Source organism: Carlito syrichta, unplaced genomic scaffold (genome assembly GCF_000164805.1).
Source record: "Carlito syrichta isolate Samal-C Ts95f unplaced genomic scaffold, Tarsius_syrichta-2.0.1 Scaffold302281, whole genome shotgun sequence".
Classification (NCBI taxonomy): Eukaryota; Metazoa; Chordata; class Mammalia; order Primates; family Tarsiidae; genus Carlito; species Carlito syrichta.
In genome coordinates this window covers 212,317-226,600 of record NW_007246377.1, presented here as the reverse complement: position 1 = coordinate 226,600, position 14,284 = coordinate 212,317, and positions in this window count along the sequence as shown.

Genomic DNA, 14,284 nt, shown 5'->3' with positions numbered 1-14,284 from the left:
TGAAAGCAGTTCTAATAAACTGTAAGACATAAAGGTTTTGAGGAAGTTCATTTATAAATATCAAATAAATATTTCTCCTCAAACCAAAGGAGAAAATGTATACCTGGAAAATAATAAATTTTCGTTATCATCTAAAGCATTCATGAATACAGTTTTTCCTTTTTTTTTTTCCCAAGCAGAAACCATTTTTTAGCCATTTATGATGATGAGGTAGCTAATAATAAGCAAAGTAGCCAGAGATGTTGCCAAATGTTAGGGGGTGTGTGTGTGTGTGTGTGTGTGTGTGTGTGTGTGTGTGTGTGTGTGTGTGTGTGTGTGTTTAATGTCAAGCATTTTGAAAATATTTTTTTAGTTCAAGGTAAAAGACAGAAAGCCTGCTTCATTGGTCAGTGAAGAACTTGCTGAAAGCAAACAACTCATTGTATCAAGGTGATTGGATAAAAAAATTGTTTATTAAAGCAGTGTTTATTAAAGCAGAACATCTCCCCCCCCAAAAAAAATCTGGTAAAAAATCGAATAGGTGCCTCCACAACATAACCTACAGATAATTTGTTTATGATCTTTGCGAATGTTCTTGGTTTGATGATTAATAATTCATGCCATTCTTATCAATTAGCAATCCTATCTCTTTTGCCTTGGGTGTCTATCAATTCTGCAGGGTATGTGTAAGAGTGCTCATTCCCTATCCTGATGAAAAAAAGAAGGGGGTAAACAGTGGTTCAAATTAAGATTATATATATTTTTTATTGCTAGTAAAGGCATACGTTTTTGCAATTACAACAAAATTCCTGTTTTAGGGCTTACCTCTTCAAGTAGGAATCCATGCTCTCCAGACAGGAGAGACAAGGGCAGTCTCATTCAAATTTCCCATGACTTAAATGAGGACTTTATGAATTTTTGACTTAATTGTTTTCTAGTTGATTTTTAATAACCATTCTCTGTGGATCAAGTGGCAACCCAAGTCTAGTACAAGTCAGGGCTGAGAATAGAGACAGAGGTGTGCATTTTTGTTAATGTGTTAGATTGTTATGCTTTTTTTTCCTACAAATGATAAGGTATTTGAGTTTTGAGTTTGTAATGGGTTATTTAGTAATAAAAATATTTGGTATGTGTTACAAATTGTAGCTGAAACTTAATAGGTATTTAATAAATATTTTTAATTTCTAGGAATTAAAATATATATAAGATTTCTCATTTTTATTATGGTTTATTTGTTGTGTAGGTTAAAACTAGCATAAAAAGTGAAAAGCATATGCTAAAAAATCAATTAAATGAACTTTTTTCTGTGTTTGAAATTTTAATGAATCCTTGAAGAATTTCCAGAGCTATAATGGCCCTTGGAGTAAAACTTCTCAAATCATATCTTATTGGTATATATGTCTTAGCTTATTAATATTTCAGAGAACCATGTTGTTAAGATCTTGGTTTTTATATGTGTTCCTTGATTTTTTAGATTTTCAGTTTGTTCATTAATAAAATATTTTATCTGACTTATAAACCAAAACACATTGCATATAAAAGTCACTGACTTATCTTTTGTTATAATACCTAGCATTATTATAAGCCAAGGTAACTGCTTTTTGTCAATTAAATTTAAAAACTCATTAAATTGGGATATAGTCTCTTTTTGAGTTGACATCCTAATTCATTTTTATGACTTTCTTTTACATTGCTATACCTAATTCTAATATTCCCTTTCTACTTTGTGTCTGTTTGCTGCTTCTAGTTTGCCTCAGGTTGAAAAATCAGATAAATAAAAGAATTTTGTATTACCTAAGACTAATGATACCCAAAGTAGAGGTCTAAAATGAAGAGTCTTTTATTCTTCAGCAGATATTTGTTGGACAGCCACTTTTGGAACCTATCTTTTGCCTGCAATATAGTTTAGGCAAAAAACATCAAACTAATGGTTAATCACAGTGCTGAGAAATCTCAGAGGTCTTGTGAGACCCAACCTAATCTAGATCTGTAAAGAAGGAATATTTTTGTTCAGATTTCAAGAATGAATAAAAATGAGCTAGCAGAAGAAGAAAAACAGAGAGATCAATTACAGTATGCCAGATTATATAGTAAAAGGCATTGAGAGTCTCAATTTTTTCTTTTTTTTTCTAAAAAGGTTAATGTGGGTTGAACATAAAAAGGCAATAAATGTATGCTGTGAGATAGTGCTGTAGAGGTGGAAATGGAGAGAGATCATGTACATACTCAAGGATGTGTAGTCCCAGGTAAAGATTTTATACTTAATTCTGAAACCAATGAGAAATATTACAGACATTTAAAAAGAGGAAGAAAGTCATATAAGTTTTAAAAAGCATAGAAATGCAAATAAATATATAATATATTTCCCTGAACACCTTTCCCAGTTCCAATGCTTCTATGGATGATATTTTGTCTTCTTTTCTTGTCACTTGGTAATTTTATTATTTTATTTTTTAATTTTTATATTAAAGATTAGTACAATTCATGATTAAGTTTACAAATGGTCCTCGTACAAGTAAGGTTTAGGCCTCACTTTAGTCCCCATTTCACCTGGTTTGAGATCAGGTACCCTTATTCATGAAGTGAATCCCACCTCTCCCTCCCCTGGCAGTTTCCCTCTACTGTTAATCCTTTTCTTATAGTAGTGTGATAATTGTTCAGGGTCTGCTTTGTTTCTGTGATAGAACACTGTGTATTATTGACTCTCAATCCATCCAAGCTGCTGCGAAGTTTATAATTTTGTCCTTTATGGCTGTATAATGTTCCATCCACATTTTTTTCATCCAGTCCACTTGCAATGGGCAGCATGATTGGTTTCATGTTTTTGCATTTGTGAGCAATGCTGCAATAAACATGTGTATGCAGATATCTTTTTCATAGAGTGATTTGATTCTTTGGGATATATACCCAGAGGACAATTACTAGGTCATATGGAAGGTGAATTTTTAAATCTTTTAAGCATCACCACACCATTATCTACAGAGGTTGTTCAAGATATTTTCAATTGTTCATGTCAATTTTGTTCTACTAAAACTAAATAAATTCTCAAGAGACTTATGCCTGGCACCCTAAGTAATATAAGTTTATTACACTGGTCAACATAAAGTATCTTTTCTATTTTTGGCCTAAGTATGTAAAACATTTAGGGGAAGTGGTGATATAATTTTTGTTAAGAGACTTTTACTTTTAGTGACACAATTTTTGTGTTAATAGATCCTTTGTACTATTCTCTCTCCAACCTTGTTAGAGAGGGTTTTTTTGTCACAAGGCTAATATGGGATAAATAAGATAGTCTTCCATAAAGTCACATGATGCTTAATGACAGAAATAGTTTTGAGAAAAGCATTATGCAATTTTGTCATTGTGCGAAAACCGGAGAGTACACATACACGAAACGAGATGGTACAGCCTACTACATACCTAGGCTAGATGGTATATAGGAGTCAATTGCTCCTAGGGTACAGACCTGTCCATCATGTTACCTTATTGAATATTGTAGGCAATTATAACACAATGATCAGCATTTGTATATCTAAACATGTCTAAACATAGAAAAGGTACAGTAAAAACATGGTATAAAATATAAAAGGTGTACACCTATATGAGGCACTTATTATGAATGGAGATTACAGAACTGGAAGCAACTCTAGGTGAGTCAGTGAGTGGTGAGTGAATGTGAAGGCCAAGGACTTTACTAAACATTATTGTAGACTTTATAAACACTGTGAACTTAATCTACATTAAGTTTATTTTAAAATGTATTCAGTAATAAATTAATTTTAGCTTACTGTAGCTTTTGAAATGTATGCACTTTTATTTTTTATTAATTTTTGACTGTTTTTAAGTAACAGCTTAAAACACATTGTGAAGCTGTACGACAATATTTTATTTCTATCCTTATTCTGTGAGCTTTTTAACTTAATTTTTTAATTTTTAAAACTTTTTTGGTAAAAACTAAGACACAAACACATACATTAGCTTACACTGTCTTCTACCTCCACATCTTTTTCCACTGGAAAGTCTTCAAGGGCAATAACACTCATGGAAATGTCATCTCCTATGATAGCAATGTCTTCTTCTAGAATCCCTCCTGAATGACCTACCTGAGGCTGGTTTATGTTCACTTTTTTTAATAAGTAGAAAGTGTACACTTTAAAATAATGACAAAAAGTGTAATAAATAGATAAGCCAGTGGTCGGACTCGATGGCTCAGCCTGTAATTCCAGTACTTTGGGAGGTCAAGGAGAGTGGATTGCCTGAGCCTGTGGGTTCAAGACCTGCCCGGGCAATTTGGTGAGACCTCACCTCTACAATTAAAAAAAAAAAAAAATTAGCCTGGCATGGTAGCGCACACCTGTAGTTCCAGCTACTTAGAGGGCTAAGGCGGAAGGATAGCCAGAGCCCAATAAGTTGACCCTGGGGTGGCTGTGAATGTGGTGCAGCACTCCAGCCTGGGAGACAGAGTGAGACTCCAACTCAGAAACAAACAAACAAACAACAACAACAACAAATAGATAAGCCAGTAACATAGTCATTTGTATCTTTATCAAATACTGTGTACATAATTGTATATGCTATACTTTTATGTGACTGACATTGCAGAGGGTTTGTTTACACCAACATTATCACAAACAGATAATGTGTTGTGCTATGATATTAGGATCACTGCAATGTCACTACGCAATAGTAATGTTGCATAATCTTATGAGACCACTGTCCTTTATGCAGTCTGTCATTGATTAAAATGTTATGTAGGTATGATTATAAAGCTTTGTGGCAGGTGTGGAATGCAACCAAACTCAGCATTGTTTTTACTGGTTAATTTGTATTCCACTTTAAAAAAAATAATAATAAATAATGAGTAAAATTTAGAGCATCAATATTAGTTTTGTACTTTATGTTATTTGGCAAGGTGCAATTAATACTATTAAAATATAAGTATAAGAACTATGTTGATTCAAGTAAAAAAAAAATATGTATATATATAAAAAGTGTGTTTATATGAACTGTATATGGGAGTATTTCTATCTTATACTGGATCCTCTTTCAATAAGTTCTGAGATAAATACGCCCAAAATGTTTACAGGAATTCTCTGGTAGGAAAGCTGGAAGACAGGTCTGGATACGTGGAGGTAGAGTTGCCAGATTAGGTAAGCAAAAATACAAAATTTCTAGTTGAACTTGAGTGTCAAATAAACAATAAATAATATTTAGTATATGTAATTCCGAATTTGGATTCAATTTGGCATGCTGTATTTTATCTGGCAACCCTAAACTGAGTCTTCAGCCAGTCCTACTCAGAGTGCTTTCGAGTTATCCCAAATTGATGTAAAGAGGGTGAATCTTTGTATCCCTGCATTAACCATCTGTAGACCAATGGCTGTCCTCTGGAAGGAGACACAACTTTGGACAGGTTAGTCCCTTTGAATTTGCCTTAGAGCAACGTGTAGTGAAGGGTACAGATGTGAGCAGTCAAGTGTTGCTATTTCCTATGAATGTGGAACTGATGAGCTCCCATGAGGAGGGGATCTGAATGGTTAACCTGTGTTTCTAGATTCCAATGTCATGTTTAGTTAGTATTTCTATATCCTAATCCTTGTGTATTTTTTGTTGTGGTTGTTACGACTTTGTTTCCTTAACAATTTTGCACCTCACATTCTCTCTTAGAATATTGAGAAATTGTAGCTACAGACGGCAATTGCAATTTTGAAGGAAAGGAACTTATGCCAAATTATTTGAATAACTTTCTCTTTTTAGTTCTTACCAAGTTAAAAAAAATCATAAAAATGCATAACCTTAGCATTTATACAATTTGTCTATTATATTTTTAGTGAAAGAAAAATATTATATTTAATACTTTTTATTTTAAAAGAGAAAAATAAACTTAAATATTTTTGTGTACAGAGCCATCTGTTATAAAAAGTTTTTTAAATGACCCTAGACTTTATTTGCATAAAAGGCATAATTTGACATCCCCTTTAGAAATGAGAGGTCAACTCTGAAGTAGTAAGAAGCAAGAGAGATTACTTGAGAAAGAAATACACACACACACACACACACACACACACACACACACACACACACACACACACGTTAGCTATGGAACATACCACACACTCCCTAATATAAACACTTGTTTTTTATTAGATTCTAGATAGCAGAAAAGGCTTACTTTTACACAAATGCTAATTTGATAAAATATACATTTATCCTTTTTATCTTTGTATGGTTATTAATTTTAAAGGCTGGAGTTCTTAAAAAACTATTTGTTTAGTCAAACATTTGGTTAAGGAAAGCACATTGCATAGTGCCTGGCACTTTTAAGCACTTAACAAAGATTGCTTTTGTTGTTCCATGTATTATTACATTAATGTGAGAAAAATACTAGTTTAAATTCTCTGTAATTACTTATTATGATTTAACAAGTTTAAGTATCTAAAAGTAGATTTACTTGATAATTAAAAATGACATAGTTGTCCTAGAACAGGAGAGCTGAATTCAAAGTCAATATCGCTCAGAACTAGAAGGGTATGACATGAAAGAGTAAGACCTGCAGTAAAGTGGAGCTTATGTACTAACATGAAGATATTCAATCAATAAAAAAATCTACTTATCAGGTAGCTAGATTTGAGTTGAGACAGTGGTTCTAAAAGATAGGCCATCAGAGGCATGATGTCATGACTAGTGTGGAAATGTTATAGTATAAAACATAATTAAGATATGAAGATGTCTTAGGTACCATTATCTTACAAGAGACAGACACTTATTTAAGTTTGCATTAGTAAAGCAGTGGATCAACCGAGAGAATATAAAAATCTCCTGGACACATAGGAAATGAAAAATAATTAGATAACTGTTTGTTTTATCTCTGTTTCTGAGTTCACATGATTCCAGGTCTCCATTCACCTTTTCTATCCTCCTCTCTGAGACAGAATTCCTGTGCAAGGTTCTTAGTATTTATTCCCTTAGCTTAAGTTTACACATGGCTTTGGGTTGCTGTGGCAACAGTTCTGATTAACTGCTATTGGACCTCTCCCTTGACATGCCTATCACTGACACACTAGAATATCCAATCTCCTAAATCAAAATTTTGAGAAAAAACTTCCTGTATTATTTGCTTCTTCCTGAGTTAGGCATTCATTCCTATTTTACTGAGCTGTCACCAGGAATAAAGGTCATGTAGCTCAAATAGGACCTATTTTAAACTTCCTGCTTTAACACAATGCTAGACTAAGATATTTAGAGGCTCTACATGCTGTAACGTTTAGGAAACTCCTCCATTATACAATTCAAAGCCAAGTCATTTTGAATCTATAAACTATAAGCATGATGAAACTTAGCAACTCTTTCTCATTTACAAAGTTCTGACCCAATAGCTCAGTTCATTATATGCTGCTTTTAGCAGAATACTTAAAGCTGGATAATTAATAAATAATTTTTTTCTTACAGTTAAGGAGGCAGGAAAGTTCAAGTGTGAGGGGGAACATCTGGTGAGAGTCTTCTTGCTGGAATCTGTGAAGAGTCCAAAGGTGGCATAGTGCATCACATGGCAAGGGGACTGAGTATGTTAACATGCTAATTCAGGTCTTCTTTCTCCTATAATTCCACCAGCTTTTCCCCCACCATGATAATCTATTAACCCATTAATTCATGAATGGGATTAATTCACTCTTGAGGGCAGAGTTCTCATGATCCAATCAACTCTTACAAGCCCCACTTCTCAATATTGCCATATTTTGAATTAAGTTTCAACATGAGTTTTGGTGAGAATTTCAAACTGTAGCAACCATGGTAGTTGAGCCTTTCTACTTATGTGTATGTATGTTTACATCTGATATCATAAAAGTTGAAGGACATTTTCAACCTGCTTGAGGGTAATCCAGTACAGGTTGATCACTTGCTCAAGCCAAATCTTCTGTCTCTCAACCTTTACTGACATTCCCAAATCCAAGTCATTCCCTCTGCTAACAAACAAGAAAAAACATTTGTAGATGTTTTGTTTTCTAATGATAGGATAAGAATAACTGCCTTGGGCAGAGAAGATAAAAGCATAACTGATTGAGCTCTTTCTGTCTGGTCTGATGGGTTTAGACTGAGTTTTCCACAAGTTCAGACTTCCTGTGCCTGCCTCCATGTGTCCAAAATTACTGTGAATGGTCCATCTCCTTAGTGTGATTCCCCATCCACCTAGCCCAATGCTACTCTTCTTTCTATTTCTTCTCCAAATATTTCATTAAATTTTTCCATCCTGCCTTATCACTCTCCTTATCCCTTTACTTTAGCAAGTTATATTTCTGTTCAATTTCTAATGTATTCACAAAGAATATTGGTAAGGAATATTTAACTCTTGAACTGTGCCATCCTACTTTTCTTTCTCACTAGCTGAGGATGTTTGACTAATTTAATAACCAAGGGAAATGAGTGCAATGTTTCCTAGTAATCTGGTGGCAGGGTGACATCTAGCCTGGGCGAGTCAAATCTTGGCTTTGTAAATAACACCTAGTAAATAAAACAATATCAATAAATTATAACCTGCTGGTGATTGCTGAAGCTTTATAGAAACTTGGATGAATCATACCCACCATCAATTTGAGAAGAAACCTTAGGCTTAGAGGGAAAAAATGGCTATAATGAACTGTGAAATCAAACGTATAATATTTATATAGTAAAACAGGACTGGAAAAGAGAAATTAGGCAGATGGAATCTATGTTCAAAGTTTCTTGTGGTTAGTTATATTTCTGCTTAATATGTTTTCCATTATTTGGGAAATGGAATACAAAAGATGAAAGCTTTAATAATCTGTAGAATATCAGCACATGTGTGGAATTTGTAGAACTAGAGATCGCTTCTATCCTAACTGCCAGTGGCAAAATTGAATTTTGAAACTTAAGCTTATGCACATTCAATAATGATAGTCAAATTCAATTAAAACATATAACGTAATCTTTAAATGATTACTTTATCTCTCTGATTCTCAACCAGAGGCAATTTTGCTTTCCAGGGAATATTTGATAATGTCTGGAAGCATTTGTGATTGTCACAAATTGGGAAGAAGGGGGACACTACTGGTGTCTACTGGATAGAGAACAGAGGTGCTGCTAAGCATCCCAGTGCATGAGACAGCTCCTCCATGGCATTTAATAATTATCTGGCCAAAAATGTCAATAGTACTGATGTTGAGAAGTTGTGTTCTAAACCTTTCTTAGTTTATTATTAAATCACTATTATGTAAGAAGTAATATAATTAATAGTAAGCAATATTTTATTATTTATCATATGTCACACCATATTCTAAGAACTTTACATACATCAATTTATCCTCACTGAGGTATAAAATCAGCTATGCTATAATTCATTTTACAGATGAGAAAATTGAAGCATAGATGAAATAACTTACCTGCAACCACATGGTGCATAAATTATATACCTTGGAACCTGAGATTTATAATAAAGTAGTTTGTCTTCAGACTTACATCCACTATGGTAAAGGAAATAAAATTCTGCTTATTATTTTCTTTCACTTTTTCCATGCTCTTGCAACTCTATGAAAACAATGTCAGGTCATAGAACAAATCATAATTCTGGGAGTGCTTCAGAAGTGAGAGGTGTATTCAGTGTTACATCATATGTGTAGTTAATTTTATCTGCAACTTTTTTTAATTAATGGAAAAATTCCCTAATTCTAAGTCTAAATAAATTCAGATTTATAAAAAATAAGATTTTTTATGTAGGCTCTATCTCAAATCATTAAAGTTTAAATTGCACAGGTCATAAATTTAGGCAAATTTGTTTATGTACATTTAACACTTATCACCTACTTTTTATGTATTTTATTACAATATTTGCTATTAGATATTTTTAATAAAATATTCATTTATAGCATTCACAAATAAAAGTCAAACACTAAGGGTGATATATTTTATTTCATATAGTCCAGTTCTTTAAAGTATATTAATGCTTAATTGATAATAGTAAATTGTCTTTTATTTTATAAAATTTAGTTGCAAACGTCAATCAGGGCCCACGTATTGATTTCATGTTGTAGTAAGGAAAAACTAAAAAGCCAGAGATTATTTATAAATATATTACATATACTTCCATCCAATTTAAATCTTATAATGATATTTTTAGATTATTTTGTAATGATGATGTTGACAAAAATTTCAAACTCTGTAAAATATTTAAGATGGTTTATTCTGAGTCAAATGTGAGTGAACTTAGGCCCAGGACACCTGTTCCCAGGAGGCCCTAAGAACATGCACGCCCCCCCCCGTGGTTAAAGTATTGATTAGTTATAGATATTTTAAGGGGACAGAAGTGACAGAAAACCAAAGGTCAATACATGTAGGATTTACATAGAATCAGTCTGGGAAGGTGGGATATCTCCAAGTGGGAGCTTGCAGTCTATAGATCGATTCAAAGATTTCCGGACTGGCAATTAGCAGCAAGAGGTAGGCTCCTATGTAAGAATCAGTAGAGGAAGTGCCATATTGAGATAAAGGAGTAGAAGCATTTTCCGTTCCTTGAGAGTGATCTCATTTTTTTTTAATGGAAAACATCGAGCAAGAATTTTGTTTCCCTTTTTACATGATATTGAAGTTCAGAACTTTAAGAATAGTTACTGCAACTATAACAATAGACAGAACTAATATTTAATGAGACAAAGCATAATCTTAAGTAAATGAAAATGGCAGAAAACTGTAAGGTACAGTAATAATACAGAATGAAAAGTCAAGAACTTTATTTGTGGTATTTCAAGGTGAGAGATACTCAAATACCTATTAAATGCTGTGGCTATGAATAGCCACTTTATATTGTTCTGTATTGGCAAGAATCCTGAAGTGTACTTATGTTTTACTTGCAGCATAAGGGTTGTGTTCACTTAAAAATATTTATGCATATTATGCATAATATATTTGTATTAGATTATATTGGATAAAAACTACCAGTTTTCCATTTACACGGAAAAATTAACAAATGCAGTCAACTCTTCTTAGTAATTCCTTCATTCTTTGTTTCTACAACCAAAATCCAAGTTAACATCTCTCTTGCTTACAAATATACAGTAATCTCCTACTGTCTCTGCCTTCATTTCTGCTTGTCTATATTTTGTTCTCCATAGAACAAAGGGATCTCTTAAGACGGTAAGTCAAGTCACCCCACTCCTCTCATTAAAACCATTTCCTGCTACTAATACACTTAGAATATCAGTCAAATTTCCCATTGTGACCTGCCCCATGATTTTCATTCAACCCTCATCACTTACAAATCTTTCCAATTCTCTTTTCTCCAGCCAAATGTCTTTTTTTTTTTTTTTGAGTTGGCGTCTCACTCAGTCGCCCAGACTGGAGTGCAGTGACCGCTCCCGGCCACCGCAGCCTCGACCTGCTGGACTCCGGTGATCCTTCCGCCTCAGCCTTCCAAGTAGCCGGAATTACAGGCGTGTGCTACCACACCCGGTTGAGTTTTTGATTTATTGTAGCGATGAGATTTCGCTGCCCAGGCGGGTCTCGAACCCACGGGCTCAGGCAATCCACTCACCTCAGCCTCCCAAAGGCGCGGAATTACAGACTGAGCCACCGAGTCCGGCTAAATAGTCTTTTTTATTGCTTTTTTTTGAAAGTCTCACTCTTTCCTCAAACAACTTGAGTTCATTCTTGCCTAAGAATATTTACACTAGTTCCTTCCCCTGCCAGAAACTTGCATGTTCCAAATATTCTGGTTAACTCCTCTTGAGGTTCCAGCTTAAATGACATCTCCTCGGTATCACTCATGAAGTAGAATATTAACTCCCAAGAGCAGTCTACCGGAAGATGTAGAAAAGGTCTATTAATTTGGCTTTTTTACATTATCTGAAATGAAGCATTATGGGCAGCACATTAAGTAAATAAAATGTGAAAGGAATACTCTACATCTTAATTTTGCATTTTTCCTACAATTATTTTTCACATATATACCATATGCTGTTTGCTAAAAACTTCTCAAGTTTTTCATGTAAACTATATGCCTATTAAGTAAGTTGATTCCCCTGTGTCAGAACCTATTCAACACCATTTATAACCCAGAGTGGTTGACATGCACCTCTTGTTCCCTTCAGCTCCTAGCTGGATAACTACAAAGAATCAGACTCAGCCCATCTCAAACTCACCTGGGCTCTCTCTCTTATAGCCCAAGGAAGACTCTTCTACGTTTACTCTACCCAAGTTCCTTTTTCTCTTTCTAGGCTTTGCGGCAAAAATCTGCCCTCATGTTCTGCCATCTGCTTTCAGAATTTTTTAAATTCACTCTCCAATTGCTACTTTTACTGATTATCCCCAGCAGGATAAAGCTGTTTTTTGTAAAATTCTACTTAAGGGGAATCGATGGTTGGAGAGAAATAACTGCACATTGTTGTACAGCATGTAGTAGAAAGCAAATCTGTGTGTGAAGAGTGAATTGTGTGACTAACTATAATATCTTGATTCAGGAATGAAGTAAGTTTTTGAAAAAAGATTTTAATGATATGGAGTAAGCATTCTCATTTAATTCGTTAAAATACAAGATTGAATTGAGCAAAATAATCAGTTTGTTCAAGCAAAGCAATAATTCTGGTTACGATAATTCAGGCATTAATATCATTTGCCTCAAAAAAAGTATTTAAAAGCAGAAGTGCATAAACTACCAGAAAGATTTTGACATTTTAGTGTATATAAAATAACGTAGGTAAATTGTTAATTATGTAGATTCCTGGGTACTGTTGTCAGAGATGAAGGTAGAGGAAGTGGTCCCAAGAATCTGTATGTTTAAGCAGCCACCAATATGACCTTTGATTAAGTAATCCCTGGACTTCACTTGGAGAATTATTGGCTTCCAACTTGAAGATAAGCAATCAGCCTCAATAATTAGCCAACCATATATTATTTCTCATTTGAATGGAAAAACATCTCATTATTTTTTAAAGGATTTGCTGTTGAATAAGAGAAATATTCTATATGGTATTAATATTTTCCATTCACTCAACAAATAACTAGAATACATATTGTGTTCCAGGCAATGTTCTGGGTTCTAAGTTTACTGGTGAGCATATACACATGACTCCTACTTTCATATAACTCACAGTTTAGTAAATAACTATATAGTCTATGATCAGGTCTGCATTTCTTGGTTTCTCCTTAGCCTGGAATATATGGTGCATGTCCCGAGATGAAATATAATAGTGTAAGTGTTGCCTGATCATCTTGTGGTTTGAAGATGGACAATGTAAAAAGACAATGTTCATAGATGGAAATTTGATGGTAGGGTCAGGTAAAGTAACTCATTAAAGGCAGTTTTTCCAGTAATAATCAGTAATGTTGGAATTTTAGAATGCTGTATTTGAAGGTAATAGGGGCTGGGTAACCTGGGAACTAGAAGAAGCTCACCCTAAACAGGTAAAATAATAATCATCGCAACTTTGGTGCATATCCTTTGAGGAATTTGGAATAACTGAGATACCTTAGTCATTCATATCTGCTAGCTTGAAACTGTTTGAAATACCTTGCTGTGTATTATTTTTCATGCATTTAAGAGAAAACTATATCTTTAAAATTGAGTTTTTTGTGGAGCAAACTTTGGTAAGAGCTGTTTTAAAATCTGGTATTAAGACAAGTCTAAAAAGGTAGAAGTTCCTTTAGTAACTCTTATTTTACTTAAGGTACACACACACACACACACACACAGGCACACACACACATACACATATCATACGTGTGTATATGTATATGTACATATACGTATACACATAAAATATTTTAAATTAATGATTTATTTTTAAGATTGTCAGATGCCTTTGCTTATGCTTTTTTTTTTAGTTCAGTTACTGGCCTTCACCTCTTCTCAGTTGCACACCACATGCCTTTAATCTCCAATGTACAGTCTGCTCACCACCCTAGAATTTGCATTATTTCATCATTTAGTGTGCGCCCACATCAGTGTTAGAAATAAATACACAACATTTATATCCCCAAAGAACTGAATGATCAATGCAGTATACTCCCCATTGTCTTTAACTGAAGTTGAAGTAGAAGGAATTAAAAGAGAATAAATTAAATGATCTAGTCCAAGTACTGAGGATATGCTGAGGATATGGCCATAGTGCACTCAGTATTGGTCTCTCTGACAAGTTATATCAATTCATTTAAACTTTTTATGTAACTGCTGGGTAACAGGAATTTTCTTGGATACTGAGGTCTCAGAGGTGAATACAAATCACAAACCTTGTAATCAAGAAATTTACTGTTTATTTTTATATCAAAAGTATTGGTATCCAGAAACATACAGCATAGA